Here is a 23,655-nt window from a genome sequence, read left to right as displayed (position 1 = left end):
ATGCAGAAGGTTGGAGAATCTAAACAAGCAGGTGCTTAGAAGGACTTTTGTCTTGTGATACCTTGGAGAAATATTGCCACTCAGAGCAGACAGCGTAATGTGCTTGAGGACTATTGAAATAAATTGTACTCCAATGTGCTTAATTTCTCTGCATTGTAGTGAGTGGGTTCAATCCAGTACAAAAATAAGCATGCTTATATCTGATTGATTTTGGTGGAACTTGAATTTGTTAAACAGTATGTAGGATTAGACACATGACTATAATAATACATGGAAATATATAATATTTATAATTAATGCAGAAATCTGTTAATGTGCTATCTCTTTAATTTGGGTTATGGGTGATTCAATAGTGAGAAAACTAAATTTAGAAACTTGGGTTCAAACCCTAAATTTATCATGGAATGGATGCCATTTTTGCCTTGTATAGTCTTGTATACTCTTAACTGGTAGTAGCTTACCAAGGTTTCCCTTAGAGGCTTTTCGTATCATCTACTTCCAAATCCGTTAAAATGGAGTTACTGAGGAAATGAACCTGGGACCTTTTGCAGGTGAATCTGGTACTCTGCTACTGAATCATGGCCTCTCCACTCCAAAATATGGGCATTGATCCCGTTGCCTTGCATGCTAAGTGAGCAATATATCATTTGAGCTAATTGCTCCTTGCAAAATATAAAACAGCCAACTCTTGTGTGTGCCATCACTACCACTAAACCCCTCCTTTCCAATGGAAACTGGAAACAAGAGGGAATCTCTTTTATCCTATTTTTCTGATGTAACCTCCTAAGCCTGTATACAGCAATGAATACTGTCCCTTCAGTTGACCTACAGGGATATGGACAGGGAGAAAGAATGAAGCTTGGTGTATTGATTTGAGAGGGAACCTAAGTTGCATCCAAGACATTACCAGCTTTCCACTGCTATACTTTTGGTTCTGTGGCTAAAAAAGAAAACTTCCCCCAGAATCTGGTGAGCCTTCTCCCTCACCCTTCAGTTATTGTATTGTCCATCTATGCTCTTCCACTAAGTTTCTTGCATGCACCCAAGTGCTTCGAAGGTGGCAGGTTTAATTTCTTATTCGCAACAAGGACTAATTTTTCTCCTCTGAGTTCTCTTCAATTGTTCTGGATAGGGTTGGCAATCTGAGCCAGACCTCTAGCTTCTGGAAAAATTATTTCTAAGTTCATAATCATAACAAAAGGAAAAATTAAACTGAAGTTGTTTAGCAGTTTTAACTCTGTGAAAATACTCAAGCAATATAGTTCAAGTAGCCTAATTAACTTCTTCTGGAGTAGCCATGTACTAAAAGTTTGTACATATTTTCTGATTCCATTGAAGAACTGAATCAGAATTAGAATTATTCAGTCTGTGTTAACTGCAGAGCCGAGGAAAATGGTCGCACTACATATAAATGTAGAAAGGTTGAGGCTTAAATGTTAGATTGGAAAGATTTTGAAATTGCCCGCTATTTCAGATACCAAGAATATTTAAATAAATTGAATAAAATTGAATGTTGCATTTAAATTCTTAAAACAAAAACCTCAAAACACTTTCCTTTTTTGCATCTACCTTCTTTGTGATGTTTGATTTTTTTTTTCCTTCTTGGTCATGTGCTCTGCTTTCATAGTACTGTGCTAGCAAACTGCTATAATTAGATTAGCAGCCGGCTAAACAGCAGTGACAGTATCCGAGCTTCAGAGAGCATGTGCTAGATTCTGCATGTGCCTCTCTCCCATTGGCTGCTGGCGCTGCACTTGCCAATTTGATAGGTTTCCACAGTTATCTTTATGCTGCATTAGAGACATAGATACAGAGGTACAGTGTTCATGCAACGGTGGAAGAGCTCTGCTTCTCCTGTAGCATAAAAGAAAAGCCCACAGACAAGAGGCATTGCTCTTTGTTATAAACCTATCAGCTCTTAACAACTGCTGGCTGCAAGCAGAGGTCAGTGAAGGAGTTTCAGTTCATGGTAATTACTTTCAAGTCTTTATCTCCCCCCATAAAACACGTTCATGCATGAAATGAATACAGTTAATCATGTCATCTGTTTAATTTGATCTTGCTTTTGTTGATATCGTGTCTAGTCCGGAGAGATAGTCATCACATTACAGAACACATCATTATAGTAAAGATTTAGCCTGGAAATATAATGTACATTGCATGAGGAAATTGCTCTCATGTGAAATCAGGAGCCTGGCATGTAAATAACTGCCCTCAATTCTCTTTTTGTTGTGGTGAAAGCAGCGCATTAATTTTGGGGCGGGCAGGGGGGAGTCTGAACAATTGAATTGGAGCATGTATGACGCTTCCTCTTAATGGAAAGGGGGGGGGGAATCTAGATAATAAGCAGTTACAGTCTGAGAGATGCTTTTTAATTTGGCCAGAGAATTAACTGCTTGCATATTTCTACACCGAAAGAGGAATTTAGATTAATACGCTCCATTGTCTGGCTTGAAGGCTTCATATTTGGATGGATTCTTTGTTCGATTCTTTGAATTTGCTATTAAAAGCAACAACCATTATCCCCTCTCTATTGCAGGATACCCATCGTTGCACACTCATTGTTCCAAAAGAGGCAAATAGTGGGCTCTAATGTCTTTGTTTTTAAAGAATTTGCCCTACCTACAGTGGAATGAATGATATATACGATGCATGAATACCTTGGACAAACCTTGGAGGGGGGGAAGGGGATGATGGGTCTGTGAAATGTTTTCAGAACTGGATGTTTCTGTTTTGCTCTCTTTACCTTCTCAGATTCACATAGCATCTGATCTGAACTTATTCAAAACTGTGCTGTTAAGGGCATATTTGCTGTTCAAGTTGATGATTAAAAGAACAGGAAAAGCATGAAGCTGCTGCACAGAGCTCTGCCTTGATGATTCCCACACTTGGTGAAGGATGTGTCTGGGAGCAATACAGGGGGATCTCCTCTTGCATGAAGTGCATGGGAACTTTTACATGTTGATGTTTATGTCAATGGAGCTCTTCCAGAAGGGGTTCTGTTGTGCAGTTGGTTTGTTTGGACTGTTAAGGGGTATATAAACATCCATTAGGTTACTGGTTGTCTAGCTGGCACAAAGCCACCATGCGTCTAGGTGATGGGAAGCTTGCTTCCCTTGAGTGGTAATGGGAGTGATAGATTTTGATTACTTTAGTTTCACGTGTTTTCTCTTCTAATCTGTCGCTTTCCCCCTTTAATGAAGTTCTGAGTAGCAATCACAAAGTAAAATTTTATGGAAGCATTGCTAACTGCCTTAAATCCTTACAACTGGATTTTGGTTGTTTTGTGAACTTTGCACATTTCAAATAACGATTACTGAGCAAATAGAAAGGAACAAGAGCAAATAGCTATTTATCAAATAAATCTCCAGCTTTTTCTTTCACCCTTGGTTTATTTTCTATAAACGGTATTGATACTTGTGATGTTTAAAGAACCAGTGGCTCACATGGCATCCAAATGTGAGATTGAATCTCTGGCCAGTTATGAACTTTAGGCTTTAGATTCTCACCCCAACCCACATTCTCCCAACTCCAAAATACAACATAGATATCTACTGCTGTTTACGCTGTATGGTTATTAAAAGACTGCTGCCATAGTGCTTAGAACATGTAGGGGAAATGCTACATAAATATTTCAGGTATGTACCTAGTTGTCTTAAAGAAATTTCAACCATGTATTTCCAGAACTTATTTGCTTTGCCAGTGCAGACCTGAGATATGAACCTGTGCACAATGGGAAATGCTTGTGTGAGTCTGCTTGAAGTTGTAGTCATAGAAGATTCTTCCTGCATAGCAACAGTTGAATCTAGGACAGTGATGAATGGAGAGAATGGGAGCAGAGTCACAATCATGCAAGCTTTGCCATCCAGCTATAAGCAGTGATAATTGACCATATTTTTAATTTGCAAAATAAGCCTATTTCTATTGTCTCTGTTGAAGGAAAACAGAACCTTGTGCTCTCCTTTCTGCTGTGGCAGTATACTGCAGGTGTTTAGGGGATGTTAACCGCTGCTCATATGAAAACTCTAGGTGGTTTAATTCAAGACCTGACCAGGATAGCCCAGGTGAAATCTCATCAGATCTCAGCTGAGAAGCAGGGTTGACCCTGACTAGAATTTGAATGGGAGACCTTCAGTGAACACTAAGGTCATGACGCGGAGAGAGTTAATGGCAAACCACCTTCAAATGTCTCTTGCCTGACTGCAAAACAATCCTAGGATAGCCTGACTATACTATATACATTCCATATGATAAATAAATAATAATTTTTAAATAACCTCTGCTCAAGCAGTAGTTTTGTGTGATCAGATCTAGACTTCGAAGCATATAATTCCAGCTTCATAAAGTATAAGGTGCTTTGAGTGACTCATATTAAGGGTCTTATGACCCACTTTCCCGTTAGGGCATCTTCTAAAAGGAAGCATACAAGAGCTCATAATATATCAAGGTTTTGTAATTAACATATTTTGCTGAAAAAGAGCTCTTTTGTTCTTCTGTAAACTTATAAATACAGCTAATAGTTTCTGACAAAAATATCTGTTTTAAAAATTTTGACTTAAAGTAAATTTTCCTACATCTTTCCTTAAATTGCATATTAAATCAGAATGTACCCACAAATGAAAGCTTTATATTACACTGTTGTCCTAATATCATAAAACATATATGCTTGACTATTGCAAAATTGTTTTACTGGCGCTGGTCAGATATTGTCCTTGTGACAGTGACCCTAGGTTAAGACAAAGTGTGTCCTGTGTTCCCAGTGTTGGCAATATAAAGAACACTATGTCTGGTAGTGCTTGTTCTCATCCAAGGTCTGGCTGAATGAAAAACAGCTAGTCGAGACCTGTACTGCAAGGACTGCAAAGGGAGAAGAGGTAAACAAGATAGTTAAAGAATGCTTCATGTCAGGTCTTGGGTGCTACATGGACCTTAACATGATGGTACCAGACTTGGAGTAGTCTGTACTTCTAAAAGTCATCACAACTCCAGAGTGTTCCATAATTTTTTTTTTTTAGTTGTTTCAATTCACTTACCTATTATGACTGTTGAATGTTGTTTGTCATTGGTTGGTTTTATGAAAAGTACAGCTAAATTGAAGCAGGTATTTTGTAGGCAGGCTTGGATTTGTCCAACAATATTTTTTACAGTTTTGCTTAAAAAAGCAAGATTTGCAACTACTGTTGCTTTGTCTTCATGTGTGTGTTTTACCCCCTTTCCTTTAAAAAAAGAAATCTTATTAATGGCTGTATTTTAAGTCTTTTCCCACTCTGTTTTTTGCAAGAAATTTTGAAAAAAAAATTTAAGTGAGGGAATTATTACAGGTCTAAAAAAGGGAGTTTATGCTTCAGTTTTCTTTTATTCCAGTAATGAGAAATGTTATATGTAAGGGAGCAGCCATGGCATCTCCCATTGAAACAATCAGGTCATGTTGTTGTTGTTAGTTGCAAAGTTGTGTCTGAACCATCGCGACCCCATGGACAATGATCCTCCAGGTTATGGGTGATGTGAAAGACCTCCACCTGAGACCCTGGAGAGCTGCTGCCAATCCAAGTAGACAATACTGACCTTGATGGAACAATAGGCTGATGCAGTATAAGGATTTGTGTAAAAGTGAAAATAATCACAAAGACTTAAGAAATTACTAAAGCATTTGTGTTATGGGATTCACTTAAGACAAATGCGCTGGAGTTTTTGTTTTCCTCTTCCAAATGTGACATATGTTTGATTGAATTGTAAAATGCCAACTTGTGTCCACAGAAGTTAATTTGAAACCTGCTATCCCCACCCCCCGTTAAGATTCTTTGCCCCTCAGGTGTTTGAAGACTGTTAATATATGAAATGCCTTGCTTTTTAACTTGAAGCACTATGGAGAAGTTCAATAACTTTGTGGTTTGCACAACATGATTGCATATGCAGTTCTGACTTCTGCTTGCTTGGCCTATCCCCTCTCATACCAAAAAACAACCCACAAATCCCCCACAACTAATTTCCTAATACTTTTATTATTAGGACCTTCCAAAATAATACAAAACATCAGTCACTTATCTCTTAAAACCCTCTGCTTCAAGGTTGATCTCTTTGGCAGTAGTAGTGGCATTATTGTTAAGGTCTATAGCTGTCATCTGAATAACAGTGAATAATATAGAATCCTCATCAGCAGTGTACATACCTTGAGGAAAGGAATGCATCACTTTGATGCCTAACTATAATCCTCATTCATCATTGCTTTCAGTAAAAACTCTGTGATTTTAGATTTTGCATAGTCTGAGAAAATGTGGTATAAAAATTGAACTATTTGACTTCCTCTTCTGTTTCCGGTGTTGCTAAGAGAGCTTCTATGTATGGGAAGAAAACAGTGCTGTAATTGTTGTTGTTGTTATGTGCGAAGTCGTGTCCGACCCATTGCGACCCCATGGACAATGATCCTCCAGGCCTTCCTGTCCTCTACCATTCCCCGGAGTCCATTTAAGTTTGCACCTACTGCTTCAGTGACTCCATCCATCCACCTCATTCTCTGTCGTCCCCTTCTTCTTTTGCCCTCGATCTCTCCCAGCATTAGGCTCTTCTCCAGGGAGTCCTTCCTTCTCATGAGGTGGCCAAAATATTTGAGTTTCATCTTCAGGATCTGGCCTTCTAAAGAGCAGTCAGGGCTGATCTCCTCGAGGACTGACTGGTTTGTTCGCCTTGCAGTCCAAGGGACTCGCAAGAGTCTTCTCCAGCACCAGAGTTCAAAAGCCTCAATTCTTTGACGCTCGGCCTTCCTTATGGTCCAACTTTCGCAGCCATACATTACAACTGGGAAGACCATAGCCTTGACTAAACGCACTTTTGTTGGCAGGGTGATGTCTCTGCTTTTTAGGATGCTGTCTAGATTTGCCATAGCTTTCCTCCCCAGGAGCAAGCGTCTTTTAATTTCTTTGCTGCAGTCCCCATCTGCAGTGATCTTGGAGCCCAGGAAAATAAAATCTGTCACTATCTCCATTTCTTCCCCTTCTATTTGCCAGGAATTGAGAGGGCCGGATGCCATGATCTTTGTTTTCTTGATGTTGAGTTTCAAGCCAACTTTTGCACTCTCCTCCTTCACCCGCATCAACAGGCTCTTTAGTTCCTCTTCACATTCTGCCATTAGAGTGGTATCATCTGCATATCTGAGGTTGTTGATATTTCTCCCTGAAATCTTGATCCCAATTTGTGACTCCTCTAATCCCGCATTTCTCATGATGTGCTCTGCATACAAGTTAAATAGGCAAGGCGACAGTATACAGCCTTGCCGAACTCCTTTCTCAATTTTGAACCAGTCAGTGATTCCATGTTCAGTTCTCACTGTTGCTTCTTGACCTGCATATAAATTTCTCAAGAGACAAATAAGATGCTCTGGTATTCCCATCTCTTTAAGAACTTGCCACAATTTGTTGTGCTCCACACAATCAAAGGCTTTAGCATAGTCAATGAAGCAGAAGTAGACGTTCTTCTGGTACTCCCTAGCTTTCTCCATGATCCAGCGTATGTTGGCAATTTGATCTCTAGTTCCTCTGCCTCTTCGAAATCCTGCCTGTACTTCTGGAAGTTCTCGGTCCACATATTGCTGGAGCCTAGCTTGTAGGATTTTGAGCATAACTTTGCTAGCATGAGAAATTAGTGCAATGGTGCGGTAGTTTGAACATTCTTTGGCATTGCCCTTCTTTGGGATTGGAATGTAAACTGACCTTTTCCAATCCTGTGGCCATTGTTGAGTTTTCCAAATTTGCTGGCATATTGAGTGTAGCACTTTTACTGCATCGTCCTTTAAGATTTTGAATAGTTCAACTGGAATGCTGTCACTACCACTAGCTTTATTGTTGCTCAGACTTCCTAAGGCCCATTTGACTTCACATTCCAGGATGTCTGGCTCCAGGTCAGTAACTACCCCATTGTGGTCATCAGGGATGTTAAGCTCGCTCTTGTATAGTTCTTCTGTATAATTTTGCCACCTTTGTTTGATCTCTTCTGCTTCTGTGAGGTCCCTACCATTTTGGTCCCTTATCATACCCATCTTTGCATGAAACGTTCTCTTCATATCTCCAATTTTCTTGAAAAGATCTTTGGTCCTCCCCATTCTATTGTTTTCTTCTATTTGCTTGCACTGTTCATTTAAGAAGGCATTCTTATCTCTTCTAGCTTTTCTCTGGAATTCTGCATTCAATTGGGTGTATCTTTCTCTTTCTCCCTTGCCTTTCACTTCCCTTCTCTCCTTAGCTATTTGTAAAGCTTCCTCAGACAGCCATTTTGATTTCTTGCATTTCTTTTTCTTTGGGATGGTTTTAGTTGCTACCTCTTGTACAATGTTGCGAACCTCCGTCCATAGTTCTTCAGGCACTCTGTCTATCAGATCTAATTCCTTAAATCTATTTGTCACCTCCACTGTGTATTCGTCGGGGATATGATTTAGTTCATACCTGAGTGGCCTAGTGCTTTTCCCTACTTTCTTCAATTTAAGCCTAAATTTTGCAACAAGAAGCTCATGATCTGAACCACAATCAGCTCCTGGTCTTGTTTTTATTGACTGGATAGAACTTTTCCATCTTTGGCTGCAGAGCACATAGTCAATCTGATTTCTGTGTTGACCATCTGGTGATGTCCATGTGTAGAGTCGTCTCTTGGGTTGCTGGAAAAGAGTGTTTGCTATGACCATTGTATTCTCTTGACAAAATTCTACCAGCCTGTGCCCTGCTTCATTTTGTACTCCAAGGCCAAACTTGCCTGTTATCCCGGTTATCTTTTGGCTTCCTACTTTAGCATTCCAATCCCCCATGATGATAAGCACATCATTTTTGGGCGTTGCTTCTAGAAGGTGTTGTAGGGCTTCATAGAACTGATCAACTTCATCCTCTTCAGCAGCAGTGGTTGGGGCGTAGACCTGGATCACTGTGATGTTGAATGGTTTGCCTTGGATTCGTAATGAGATCATTCTGTCATTTTGGGGATTGTATCCCAAGACTGCTTTTCCTACTCTCTTATTGATTATGAAGGCTACTCCATTTCTTCTGCGAGATTCTTGTCCACAGTAGTATACCTGATGGTCATCTGAATTAAATTCACCCATTCCTGTCCATTTTAGTTCACTGATTCCTAAAATGTCGATGTTCAGTCTTCTCATTTCTTGTTTAACCACGTCCAGCTTGCCTTGATTCATGGATCTGACGTTCCAGGTTCCTATGGAATAAAAATCTTTACAGCATCGGACTGTCTTTTCGCCACCAGTTACTTCCACAACTGAGCGTCCTTTCGGCTTTGGCCCAGCCGCTTCATTCATTCTGGCGCTACTCGTACTAGCCGTCTGCTCATCCCCAGTAGCATATTGGACACCTTCCGACCTGAGGGGCTCATCTTCCGGCGTCATATCGTTATGCCTATTGGAACTGTCCATAGAGTTTTCATGGCAAAGATACTGGAGTGGTTTGCCATTTCCTTCTCCAGTGGATCACCTTTTGTCAGAGCTCTCAGCTATGACCTGTCCGTCTTGGGTGGCCCTGCACGGCATAGCTCATAGCTTCACTGAACTACGCAAGCCCCCTTGCCACAACAAGGCAGCGATCCTTGAAGGGGGGCTGTAATTGTAGGTGCTGTTATTTACCCATGTAGTAGCTTTTTCTGGAGTGTTTGCAAATAATGAAATGCTTTGGGTGTCTGAGTGTGAGCTTTGTGGCTTACTCTGAGTTATCCTACTTCTCTGGCAGTATGGTATGACAGAAGCAATCAAATATGTCATATGCTGTCCATTTTATAAGAACATTTGGAATATTTATAGTATGCCAAATACTTGGGCAAATCCAATTATTTTTATTTAACTACCTTAAAAGTAGCAAGGTTTTGCATATTGGTGTGCCCAATAAGGAAACAATCAATAATTCTTTTATTTTTATCATTAGCTGTAGGCATTCTGTATTGAATACCTGCTTATGAATCCAATCTGTGTTGTTGTTTTTTATGCCAGATTCTGGATTGTAATAAATTATGTATGACAAAGTTTGAGTCCAGTGGCACCTTTAAGACCAACAAAGTTTTATTCAAGGTAGTTTTATTCAAGGTATCTCGCAATTCATCTTGACTCACACTGAATATCCTTGTGTTGTGTTGGCAGCTACTACCAAAGCAATATTTTTAAGAAATCTGTAGAATCAATCAGAAGCCTTGCAGGCCAAAAGACCCATTGGCCCCCACCTTCTTCCTGAAACTACTTAGCAGGCAACCAGAAAAGGTGTTAGTGGACACCATGTTGAGAACTCCTGAGCGATACAGCTAAATTTAAATGAAGTAGAAGCAAAAACTAAAAACAACATCCATTGTAATATTGCCAGAACCAAAACAACAAGAAGGATGGGATAAGGATTCAACCATCAGCTTAAAACTGGAAAGCAGTAAAAAAAAATGTGTTAGTGTCACACAGAAAGCATCCAACAAATTTATTTATGTATATTATAATCCATATTTCTCACAGAGACTCAAGGTAGATTACATAACGCCATATGAAAATAGCATGGGTGGGAGACAGGAATCCCTACCCTCATGGGACAGTGCTAAGCAGGATTGGGCTATGCAGCATTTTTAAAACAACAGAAATCCTGAAGTAAAATGGCTATTGCAGCCATGGATTGTGTCCAGCAACACAGTATCATCCTGGGAGCACTCTACCATGGAAGTTTACTTGTTCACCTTGGGCCAGTGATACATTCTCAGATGAATCAATCACACAAGTTGTTGTGAGGATAAAATGGAGCATGTAAGCTGCTTTGGATCACCACAGGAGTGGAAGCTTAAAATTATATTTCTTTTATTGTGTACAATTTCTAAAAACAACTTTAGGAATTAAAAACATCTATCCAGCTCATAGGCAAACCAGCATTCTGTGCACTATGCGAACCAATAGACGGATGCATTTCGGCCCTTATAGGGCCGTATTCAAAGTATAGCAGCCAATAAAAGCTCAAAAATAAGAACTGTAAGAGATTTTAAAATATACAGTCATTCTACACAATACAGGCTAATACGTACCAGAAGAAATTGTAAAGTCATAAAATTTATTGGAAAGTATCAGTCATTTAATGAAAGATGTCTAGCTATCGGTCATTAGCTCTCTGTAAAAAATCAATTATGGAAAATTTAATCAAACTGTTAACAACTTATAACAAAAAGGGGAAAAATGGAATTAAAATAACCTTCCAACGGCTGCCCAAAATTTAAAATGGGGTGTTTCCTTATTATTGCATGTATTGCAATGAATGCACCGCCCAAAATATTTGAAATATAACAGAGTTTAGCCACTCTCCCCACCAGCTGAAAGAATTCAGTGGCTTCTAGGTCTTAAGGGAATAGAACTGTAGTTACAGTTTTAACTTATCTTAAATGTTTTAATTATTTAATTTTAGACATGTTAAATTTTGATTATGTTTTATCAGTGATTATATTATACTGTTGTATTATGATGTAAACTGCCCTGAGCCTTTTGGAAGTGCAGTATAAGAATTAAATAAATACATACATAATTATTTTAATAAAGTAGACAGTAGGGAATGAGTCTTAATAGTTTTTGGATTCTACGTCACTTTTGGTGTGTGCTTTTCTTTTTCCAGAGACTATAGCTTTCTGGAGCTTACCCAACTTCCCTTGATATTTGGGGGTGTTTAGTTCTCAGGCAATTAAGCAATCATTGGCAGACTAGGACTAAGAGTGGATTTCAGATAACTTTAAAATATAGTTCCTTTAAAAAAAAAATGAGCCGTAGCCATTTTTCACCGATTACGTTGTACAACAAGCCTCCCACATTTTTGGTCCATAATTTAGAATGTATCCAGTGATATGGAAAGCAGTTTCAGGGAAGCAAAGAGGCTGAAGAAGAAGAAGAGCTGGTTCTCACGTCACTTTTCTCTAACAGAGGGAGTCTCAAAGTAGCTTACAATTGCGTTCTCTTTCCTCTCCTCACACCAGACTCCCTGTGAGGTAGGTGAGGCTGAGAGAGCCCTGATATTACTGCTTGGTCAGAACAGTTTTATCAGTGCTGTGGCGAACCCAAGGTCACCTAGCTGGCTGCATGTGGGGGAGTGGGGAATCAAACCTGTCTCACCAGATTAGAAGTCTACGCTCCTAACCAGACTGGCTCCGATCACTAGGATTTCTGGATCTTGGGTGCTTTCAGTACATTTCCTAAGACCTAATATCATTTCAATGTGGAAGAATTATAAGAAACAATCTCTTAATTAAAAGTGTGATGGGTTTGGATACTTATTACTGTGGATAACTGCCCAGCATTCCAAGATGTGTTTTAAAGATTGTAGATACCAGCTCACATGGCCTTAAGTTGCAGGAAGTGGTTCTGGTCAAGTGTTCATCAGCCCTCTCTGTCCCCCCAAATCCCTGGCTGAAGGAAGGGCCTGCTAGATCTCTGCCAGAATTGAAACTCTACTGACTTTTCATACTGACAGGGAGAAGCAAACAATTACCTGGCAATTTTAAAGGAAGCAAATTCTTCAAAAATGGGAGCATCCAGTGTTGTTGTTTTTTCTTCCCTGTGACAGAATGAGAATTTTTTCCCATGATTTGTCTTCCTTAAAATAGTAATTAGACTAGATTTTCCCCTCCCTAAAAAGTCACGTAGGGCTAGGCATGCTGCAAACTTAAATGCTAACAAGATTGCTGACAAGAGTACTTTCTTTAGACTCCCACCATTTGTATACAAGGCAAGTCACTGACCACATCCCCTCAGCGTTCTCTGGTTAAGTCCACCTCAAGCTTAACAACTTGCCAAGCAGTTCTGTGTGATTGCTGCCTTCTCACTACAGCTTATGGATATTTTTGTCTCACCTAAGAATTTCAGCTTATTTGCCAGTGTAGAGGCAGTATTCCGTTTCAGTCGTGGCTATAATTTGTGAAAATCTTAGAACTGCTTTCTGTTATTTTCATTTTACCTCCCGTAAAATGGGGGGGGGGGGTAGTGCCTCTGCTTTTGGTATCTGGCCATGTAACTGGCTAATCCTGCAATCACTTGTGTAGGCACAAAAAGCAGACACTATAATCTGTCTGAGGCTGATCATTTAAATGCTTTATCAAACTGTACAACAATATCAGTTTCTCCACTCTGAGTACAGCCAATTGAGCCGGTAGAAGACCAGTGCATGCTCATGACCAAAATACAAACAGTGTGAGGAGTCTGTAATGGGAAAGAGAAATCTGCAGAAATTACCACTTTCTTATAAATCTTTGGATTTGGGTATAGGGAGTTGTACCATCTGTTTTTGCTACGTTAACTTTTCTTGCTTGAAGCAGTAGCTGTATAACTATCTTCCGCTATTAATAAATACTGTCAGTAAGTATATCATGTTTCAAAGTGCAGTGGCATTTTCTTTTCAGATGTATTTATTTGCATTTTTAAATGGTTCAATATTTTGTTTTCTGTGAAAATAGCCACTCTTTATTTTTCACCCCACCAGTAAACACTGCCAGAACCATCACCCTACTTACACTTGCTCTCACTCACTCATTCTGTCAATGCTGATGCCAGTGCTGCTTCTGCGTCTTTTGTTAATTGTTCAACCATTCTCTAGTGCTTGTTCATCCCTAGTGAAGTGGTACGTGGGTCAAGAAGGCCACGACATTTTCCCCTCCCTGAGTAAGCCATTGCTTACTCACTATTTCTGGAATAGATTCATATAAGAGAAGGTGTTCCTTAAGGCAGGGGTAGTCAACCTGTGGTCCTCCAGATGTCCATGGACTACAATTCCCATGAGCCCCTGCCAACATTTGCTGGCAGGGGCTCATGGGAATTGTAGTCCATGGACATCTGGAGGACCACAGTTTGACCACCCCTGCCTTAAGGTATTCTGTCCCAAAGCCACATAGAGTCAATACAAGCAGAAGGGGAGCCAGTGTAGATGGAACAAGACTGGAATATATGGTCATTATAATCCACTCCAATCAACTTTCTGGCTGCACTGTTTTGTAGCAACTATAGCTTCTAGACCAGTGGTTCTCAACCGCTCTGATGCCATGACCCCAACTGCAGTGGGGTCGGCAGCATGCTCAGGCACGCGGGCAGTATATGCTCACACATGCGCACAATGGTCGGGCAGAGAAAAATGGCATATAAGAACCAACTTTTCTTTATTAAACTGATGATCATAGTACTGATTTATTTCCCTCCCCCTTCAGTCTAGAAATGTGTACTTATTAGCAAGAAACAGCAATTTAGTCCAAGAGAGCATTTCAGATGAAGTTGTGCTACCTATGGCAGTTCCTTTACAGAACAGTGTCCATCATGATGTACTCATATGTAAGTTGTCGGGAGTTGGGTGCCTGCGTAATGCATTTGCCAAAAATGCATTTTCTTTCCATACACAGCCTGGTTGCTTCCTGTACAAATATGAGAGATGATTTCACTTTGTTAACATGATGTTACCATAGAAACACTCTTACCCATTTGAAAAACCCTTCAGGCTATTATTCCTATGTCTGTATTCAAAGAAGATGCTAAAGAACCTGTGTCTTAAGTGACTGTTAAATGGTTTACTAAAAAACATGCACATATAACAGAAGTCATCTTGCAACACAATGAAAAAGTGTTAAGAGTGTCTATGGAATTTCTTCTTTGGAGTAAAATGCCCAGCCTTAAGGCCAGTCAAGCTTTCCTAGTTGAGGAACTAGAACATTCTCATACTAAAACCAAATCCCACCAGACATATCAAACGTGGAAGACCAGCCTAACGCTCTAAATCAAGCCCCAAGTCTGATTCTAGTCCCTGGCCATCTTTAACCTTAACCCTTGCTGCCACACTCTGCCTTTTATGGAACCAAAAATGCTCTTTTGGGAAGAGGAATTATTTTTAGAGTTACAACAGATGTCCTGGATAACTTGCCAGGGTACAACCCAATTTTCCCATCCCCCCCCTTCCGTCATGTGGGAGAGCAACTAGCTGGGCGTGAAATATTTTTGTCTAACCAGTTAGAGCTACCAGTCCAGTAAAGAAGTGACTTGTAAACATAGGTGAGGGGCATGGCTTCAGAAACATAAAAATGTTAAAGGTATATGGCTCAGGGAACACATGTCCTGAGGTAGTTCAACCAGCCAAAGGTCCGGAAGGACTGAATGATCTCACCTTTGCAGGGCCTGATACAACCTTGCAAGACTGAACTTGAAGGTCCAGCAAAGCAGAAGAAGCCAAGTGCTGTGAGGAGGGGCTGATTTTCTGTTGTGACCATTGTTAGTTGAAGTGCCATTCCTTTGGGTCTACAGAGGGCTTAGGAACACTGGGAGGGGGGGGGGCACATCCATAAGTTGGGGAGGACCCAAAAGGAAAGTGGTCCAAAGGGGTATGGGACAATTGGAGGCACTGGATGCAGAGCTAGGAGTGAAGGAACTCTCCAAGAACCAGACCTCACAGACAGTGTGCCCAACCCACAAATTGGGGAGAAACGTTGCTTACTGGTCACTTGCTGTTTCAGGAGTTTGGGTGCCACTTTACCAATACCTGCTATACATGCTGCTACTGCGCATGCCTTGGAACTGCTCCTTCCCACCTACAAGCAACTATCAGAAATACAGATTCTTAGTAGAGTCAGAAGGGCATTTTAAATACATGGTAGAAAGTAGAAACATCCCTTAAAGAAAAATATCCCAGTTAGAAAGATTTTTTTTTTTGCTGTACATGTCCCTTTTAAAAGAGGACAATGCCTCATGGCCTGTGTTTAGCATCTCTGTCATAGATCCTTAAAAATAGAAATGGTGCCCAGTTCTTGGAAAGACACTACTTTTCTTGGCTATCATAGTCAAGCAGTTGTGGATGAATCATTGCAAAGACATTAATTTCCACTAGTGTGTATGCTGAAAGAGATAGGCATGTGTGCAGTCTGGTCTTATGTTTTATAACAAATATTTTGTAGTACTGAGACCAGCTCTTTCCATTTTTTGCAGTTTAGTGCCAAGTACAGATATTTCTCTTTTTTCTGCATTAATCTAGATCAACAATCACTAGTTTTGTCCTAGCAGGGATGGCCCAGGCTACCCTGACCTTATCAGATCTTGGAAGCTAAGCAAGGTCAACTGTGGTAAGTAATTGGATGAGAGACAACCAGGGAAGTCCGGGTTTACTATACAATGGCAGGCAATGGTAAACCAACCTCTCTTGCCTTAAGAAGCCTATGGCATTGCCATAAATCAACTACAACTTGACAACACTTTCTACCACCACCTGTTTTTTACATATCTGAATCCTCATTTGTCTAATAAACATATTAACATCCTGATTCTAGATACAGCAAAGAACCATTGAAACATTAAGGGGCAACCAAGCATATTGAGTGATAATGAATATGTATGTTTTCAACTGGATCAGAAGAATGGGAATATCAGTTTCAAACTACATGTTCTTCATAATTTTATGAAATTCTGTTGCTTGGGCTTCAATTTAAAGGTGAATAGCAGCACAATGGGCAAGGCGATAGATACTTGACCTGATACACATATGTAAATTTTCTACATCAGAGGTAAAAAAATGCCTTCTAGTAGTACTTATCAGGAAAATGGCACAAGTCCTTCCCATGTGTTATTTCTCTCCCCCTTTAAATTGCAGCAGTATCAGCTGCATGACATATATTATTTAAAGGATCACAGAGTAGTGCATAACATGTAATGCTACTCTAAATTGTAGCCTGTTCTTCCTAATGTTTTCTAAGACCAAATGCTACATATCACCAAGAAAGGTGAGAGGCTGAGTGTTTTCTTTGCTTTCTTTCATCATAAGACTGCTTTCCTTGTGGGTCCGTTCACCTTTGCAAGTTGCATATAGCTTTTATGAGAGCTGGAAGTGATACGGCAGTGCTACTCTTGCCCTTCCATACACAAAGATTTATGAACATTTAAAGTTGCTTTGTATGATCAGATATTGGTCCTTCAAGCCTAACACTGGTTACTCTGACTGGTATGACACAATTGTAATTAATTCATTTAAACTAGTTTCCTGGAGGTTATGGCTTCATGTTTCTATTTGCAAAATAACCTGTCAATCTGCTACTGCTTTATGATTTCTGATGATGATTTCTTAATAGTACTACCAATAGTACTACTTAATAGTACTACCAATGGCAATAGTTGCTACCATTGCCATTTACTGTATTTATTCTTTGTGAGTGTGTATTTTCTACGTATATGTGATATTTTTCCTGGATTATTTGGGCATTGTTAATAACAATACTAGCAAAGGCAAAATGGTCTTATCATTATAAATTTGCTACTTCCCTAACAACCTGTTTAAAATCAGTCCAGTTATACTGAAACAGTAATGAATTTAGATTCCCTACTTCAAAGGGGGTACTATTTCAATATTTTTTAATCAATACAATTCATCACTCAGTGGAATTCAGATATAAATATATGTTTGTAATCTCTGCTAGGGAGATCTGATCACCATTTATTCCAGCCTGGTCTAATAACCTGATAAGCTCTCTACAGTTTATTGATCACAGCTTTCAAAGTGTAAAAATTATACCACAATAAACTTTGACTAATATTGGTAAATTGTTATATGCCCTACTGCATTGTTATTTTGTGAGTAATCAGATATATTGCAAATTTGTCACCTCTTCTAATTGGATTGCCTCTGACTGATGCTTCCATATTTTCCAGCTAAAAAAAGATTGTTAACTACTGCAGGTTTTTGGATTTTATCACCACTGAAAAATCTGGACATGACAAATACACTGCATCTCATTAAGGTTTAGCTTTGACTTCCTAGGAAATGAATGAATGTTAGGTTTCTGCCCTAGTAGGTTTGATCCTTTTCCTCAGTAGACATTATATTTACTTAAAATCTAATCATTGAAGTGTTATAGACCAGTGGCTAGGACAGAACATATGATATTTGGGGCTATATCTGCGATGTGGATAAAGTGCTGTTTGTTGGATGCGAAAGAGAAACAGAAGATATTAATCTCACTGAAGATTCATTCTTTTAGCATTAGTTTACCAGCCAATCTATTTTGCTATATAGTTGTTGATTTGAACACGCACTGCCATATGCCATCTTGATGCTAAATAGAACTCACTGAAATCCAAAGCTGAACCAGATATGGAAGCATGTCTTTCTTCTTCCACATTTTTATATTAACTACTCTGTGTTTATAGAACCACAAAGATACTAGAAATCCTTGTTTGTTCTTGTCAATTATTTAGAGTAATTACTTAGAGTAATGTTTTTCAGTTTCCTCAAACTTCAGGTAACCTAAAGAACAAGAATCATTTTGCCAAATAACATTTTTCTATCACTGATATATTTTGTTAATATAAATAGCAAGCATCTTTGCAGAAGAACCAAAATAGATGCAGCTGCCTCTATTTTCTCTTCTATGCTTCACTGAACCTCTTATCTCATTTGTCTTCCCACTGTTACTGGGGAACTTTGTCTTCCTATGTTGGTTCTGGTGTTGCAGTGTGTATAGTTCTTTCTCCTGTATAACGAGAAACAGAAACCAGGTAGCAATAATTGGAACTGTTGCTTGCTTTGCAGCAGGAGAACATCCCACTAATTAGCACGGGTGCTAGAATTTGTATTAGAATGTATGCATGCTTATGCAATTGTTCCAGCACTTTCTGACCTTTTCAGGTAGTCCTCATAAGAAATTCAGGCTTAACAATTTTATATATGTTGTCAATGTCAATATAAAGTTGGTGTTATAGTCCAGTGGTCCCCAAGCTTTTTATCACTGGGGACCGGTCAACGCTTGACAATTTTATTGAGGCCCACTGCCACCTGAGCCCCTACTCCACTTGCTTTCCTGACGGTGCCCTTGACTTCCTGCCACCCGCGGGGGGACACTGCCAGCAGCAGTTGCGCAGTGCCACACCAAGGGGGAGACCCAGCAATGGCGGCCGCTGGACAGCACCAAAGGTGAGCTGGTGGCAGATTGGCAGGGCAGCCCCCGAGGCAGCAGCCAGGGAGGAGGACGAGGAGGAGCCGTGGCCCAGTACTGACCGATCCAAGGACCGGGACCAGTTCCCGGACCGGGGGTTGGGGACCACTGTTATAGTCAATGTGTATATTGTGTTCAGATGGAATGTTGATACTAGTCATATCTTAGCGTTTACTGCGGTATAAAAAAAATATGGTGTGAGTGCTGATGTTTATCAGATGTCTTACTTATATTGTGGCTTAATCAATGTAAGCCATTCAACACCCTAACATCAGTTAATACAAATTTAAACATTTCAGATGCTTTTATTCATCTATCCTCTACTGGATCCTCTGTCTTTGTCATTCATATTGCAATCTGACTTTTATGCATGCTAACAGTGTTCTTGCTATTTTGAATTTCTAATTGATTTTGCCATGTGTGTTACATAGTAAAGAAAGAGAATAAAAGTAATCACAAGCCTTTCTGTTTGCCACAGTGGAAGAGTTTTATCAAAGCAATCAAGTAGCCCTCGCATATCATCTAATTTGGTAGTTTTCAAATAGTGCTTCAGGAAATCTTTGGATTCCTTTGTGGAAAAGATTAGCAACAATGCATTAGGTTCCTTGAAAGCCAGGGATTGTAAAGCCATGACAGATGTTGGTGGTGTGCACTATTGATACACATAGAGGAAGCGTAATGCTCAGCCAGTCTGACTTGGGTCTCTAATGAACTAAGCACATGGAGTCCAAGCAAAGGGATGAAAGCTCCCCTTCCCATTGGTAAAAGTGGGGTGGGAGAATAACTGGAAGCTGCTTCTCATTCGTCACCGTGCTGAGCAAACAAATGCTTCTCAAAGCAAGTTCCCCAACATGTACATCAGAAATGTTTTCACTTGCAACTTGACACGTGCCGGGCTTATTTCTTAGTGATACCCTCAATGTATGCCCACAGACTTGAAAGACTGCCTGGCGCCTTATGCCCAGTACAGTGGGGATTGTTTTTAGGTGTTTTATGTATTAGGGGTTTTATGGGGGTTTTACATGTTGTTACCCGCCGCGATCCTCAGGGGAGCGGCGGGTTAGAAATCCAGTAGTAGTAGTAGTAGTAGTAGTAAAACATGATCCCAGATATTCTGCAGTGTGTGCTGGGATTCTGTGAAAGACATGAAGGGTACCCTGGAATATAGATCACTGCTGAAAAGGTTCCCCTGAAGGTAGGATCTCCAAGAACTGCTAAGCTCAAAAGTTGCCTACATTTTCTCAACTGCATTTGAGTGTAGTGTAGTTTTCAGTTATGTAAAAGGTAACTTCTCTCCTTCACTATAGTACTCTTGGTTCATTTGGAACATTTGTATCCTGTCCACCAAATCTGCAAGGTGCCTATCAAATGATTAACATCTATAATAGTGTAACTGTAACTGAAAACCTAAATGTAAACAATCTGAGCAGCATTGAAAGCACAAAACTTGTCAACCAGCAGGAAAATTAGTTGTGACTGATTGTGGTACACAATATTTTAGAGATCTGCTTAGAACCTTCTATTATTTGGGTGGACGGATGAATGGATTTATAGCCCATCCCTATTGGACCTGCCATCTCAGGGCGGTTTGCAACATTCAATAGTACAACAGTTTGAACATAATTGAAACATTTTAAAACAATTGGACAGCCAACTATTGGTGACATCTCCATTGTTGGGAGAGCACATGCGGATTGCAGCGGGGGAGGCCCTTAGTGTTGGTATCCTCAATTGTCCAAGCAGACTTCAAGAACTCCATCTTACAGGCCCTATGAAACTATCAGCTCTGACAGGGCCTGTAGCTCTTCTGGGAGCTCATTCTACCAGACTGAAACGGCCATATCTTGGATAAAGCATAAAGGATAAAGCGTGTATGATTCTCAATCAATCCTTTTCCCCTAGGGGCCAAACTCAACATCCTGGTTTCCTCATGGCTGCCATGAAGGCACTGCCATCATTTAAAAGATTTTAAAATGCCGCAAGAGCCCAGTCCTGATTGGGACTATAGTTCCTCCCCTCTGCTCCTGTCCTGTGACTGTTTCAGTATTTTAAATGTGATGGGGAGGAGAACAAGAGTACTGTGCCTTAAGCCTTTTAACATGGAAGCAGCAGCTCATGGTGGCAAGAAGTGTTGGTTCTTATATGCTGCTTTTCTCTACCTGAAAGAGTGTCAAAGCGGCTTACATTCGCCTTCCCTTTACTCTCCCCACAACAGACACCCTGTAAGGTAGGTGAAGCGGAGAGAGCCCTGATATTACTGCTTGGTCAGAACAGCTTTACCAGTGCTGTGGTGAGCCCAAGGTCACCCAGCTGGTTGCATGTGGGGGAATCAATCCCATCTCACCAGATTAGAAGTCTGCGGCCCTAACCAGTATACCAGGATGGCTCTCAGACTCCATCTGTGGACTCAATCTTGCTTAATTTGGCACTTAGACTGTTTTGTATTTAAATAATATTTAAATACAAATATTTAAATACAAAACTGCCACTTTTTGCCACCTGCTTTTTTTAGGCTTCAACGTACAAGATCCAAGACTACTTGCCAGCACCAGCCCATACATATACGACAGTGTTCAATTGCAGAAAGGTAAAATAGAGTGAATCATAGAGAATGTAGGCTGAGAACGTAGGCTATGTGATGTGGTCTTAATGTTCAGTTGTGGCTCAGTTAAAAGTTAGGCCAAATTCTTATCACTAGAATCTTTCCAGCAAACCCCCCCCCCACCTTCCCAGAATCTGTTAATGTTTTATAAAGATCTATTTGAAGTAATGTTATTACCAAATCAAATTATGTACAGTCATACAATCAACCAAACACATACAAATCCATAAAAGAATAAATTTACTCCTTGAAATATTTTGGGAATGTATGTCTGCTATCTTAAGCTTCTAACTCAGAAATATTTCTGAGTGAGTCACCATCTTGTTCATTGTTTTAATGATGGCTTTTTTACAGTTTAAAATGTGAGTTTATTGTGTATGTTTTAATTTGTTAGCCACCTTGGTGGCCTGTGTGAAGAAAGAAATATGGGATATATTTTTTTAAATAAATTAAACATAGTTTATCAGCAACACATCTTTGTAAACAAGTTTTCTTTGATACTGTATATTGAATGCTGAGATTCAGTTCTACTAAGAGCAGGTAAAGTGGTTTACTTTTGGTGCATTGTGCCAATTTAGAATATAAATAGGAGAAGCTCATATGATAGACAGTTCCTCCATATCAGTATCCTACCATAAGGAAACTGTATATGAGGAAAGAAAGCTCTAGTCTAGCATTTTCCCTGACATGCTCACTTTCTACGTTAATTATTTTTTGTTTTAATAGGAAACATTTGTTCACATGACCTGCAGACTCAAATGGTACAATAAACATATTTACCTATTAGGTTTATCTTTGTACATAGTCCCATCATAAACCCTGTGGACATAGGAAGATTTGTTATACCAAGTCAAACCACTGGTCATTTTAACTCAGTATTGACTGACAGAAGCTCTCCAGAGTCTAACTTAAAAAAAAAAAGGTTTCCTAATACCTGCCACCTGAGGGCCTTAGCTGAAGAAATCAGGGACTGAATGTGGACCTTCTCCATGCAGTTGTTCTACTGTTCTTCTGAGGCATTTGGTTGAGGCCAGAATAGTGACTCAGTGTCATCCTGGGGCCCTTCTCAAAGCCTTGAAACTTTTAAATCAAAATTCCCTCTGCTGCTAGAGAGAATACCGACCTGGTTGCAGACTGTTAGTAATTCTGTTGAGATGTATTTTATAGTATTATACTATTGGGTTATTTTAACGTTTTACTGCAATTTACTGCAATTATATTGCAATTTTAAACTGTTGTAAGCTTCCACATGCCGGCATTGACGGGATTAGGAGGATAGAAATCGAAACAAATGTGTGGATACAGTCTGCCATGAAGCACAACTTTCTTGGCTCCCCCCTTCCTATGGCATCCTAAAATGGCCCTCAAAATTCTGCTTTAGGCTGCCTCATGTAGGGGCAACAGAGAAAGTTGCTCTACATGATCCCAGAAGCATACCGTTGGATCTAACCCCCTCTCTCCTTCTGTTATAAATTCCAAGAAATTTCTTATATTATTGTTAGTATTATTTAAAAGAATTTCATTTTGAACTCAATAACTGTAACTGTTAAATGCAGACTTCATTAGTTTCCAAATCAATTGTCATACTGACAGGGAAATGAATAACAGGCAACAAGAAAGAAGAGCATATACGTTTCTCTCCCTCAGGCCGCTCTTCTTCATGTTTTTCTGTCAGATAAAAACAGAATCAACAAAGCCAGATACTGTGACACAGAAATGGAGAGGTAAATGTCATCTGCATCTTAGCTTCAAAAGGAAGCAAGTGGCTGCTCACACTTTAAAGAAAATAATGTTCTGATGGTATAAATCACCATAAACAAATAAACACATTCAGATTTTGTACTAGTTGTATTCATGAAATTCTTATTGTCTCAGATTCTGAGGTAACCATAGTAAACAGAAAGAGCTTGACCACAACTGGAGAACCCCATCTAAATATCATACTTGCGATTCATAAAGTAAAGTAGACATGTTATTCTCTTGGCGAGAGGCAACAAATGTTTTTAAACATTAATTATTCATAACATTGTCTATAGGAAATAATTGCAATGGTATTAGGATGGCTTGTCAGATCACTCTCCTTCAGTTCTGCTCAGATTTCATGTCCATTAACTGATTAG

The 23,655-nt window shown here is 39.7% G+C and overlaps 1 protein-coding gene across 6 annotated transcripts in view; it reads left to right on the top strand.

Annotated features, from left to right (window-relative positions):
* FAM110B (family with sequence similarity 110 member B) overlaps window positions 1-23,655 on the top strand; it is an 88,091-nt gene that overhangs the window by 41,720 nt on the left and 22,716 nt on the right. The window contains exon 1 of one of the 6 annotated variants that reach the window (XM_077352350.1): window positions 1,796-1,944. The exons of 4 other annotated variants lie outside the window; for them this stretch is intronic. The gene's annotated coding sequence lies outside the window, so the exon portion shown is untranslated. Of the gene's footprint in view, window positions 1-1,795; window positions 1,970-23,655 lie in introns of those variants that run through there. One more of the 6 variants, XM_077352346.1, reaches the window with a different exon arrangement.

Source organism: Paroedura picta, chromosome 9, assembly GCF_049243985.1.
Source record: "Paroedura picta isolate Pp20150507F chromosome 9, Ppicta_v3.0, whole genome shotgun sequence".
Taxonomy (NCBI): Eukaryota; Metazoa; Chordata; class Lepidosauria; order Squamata; family Gekkonidae; genus Paroedura; species Paroedura picta.
Note: the sequence above shows the minus strand (reverse complement) of the source record. Positions and strands in the feature narration are given on the sequence as shown.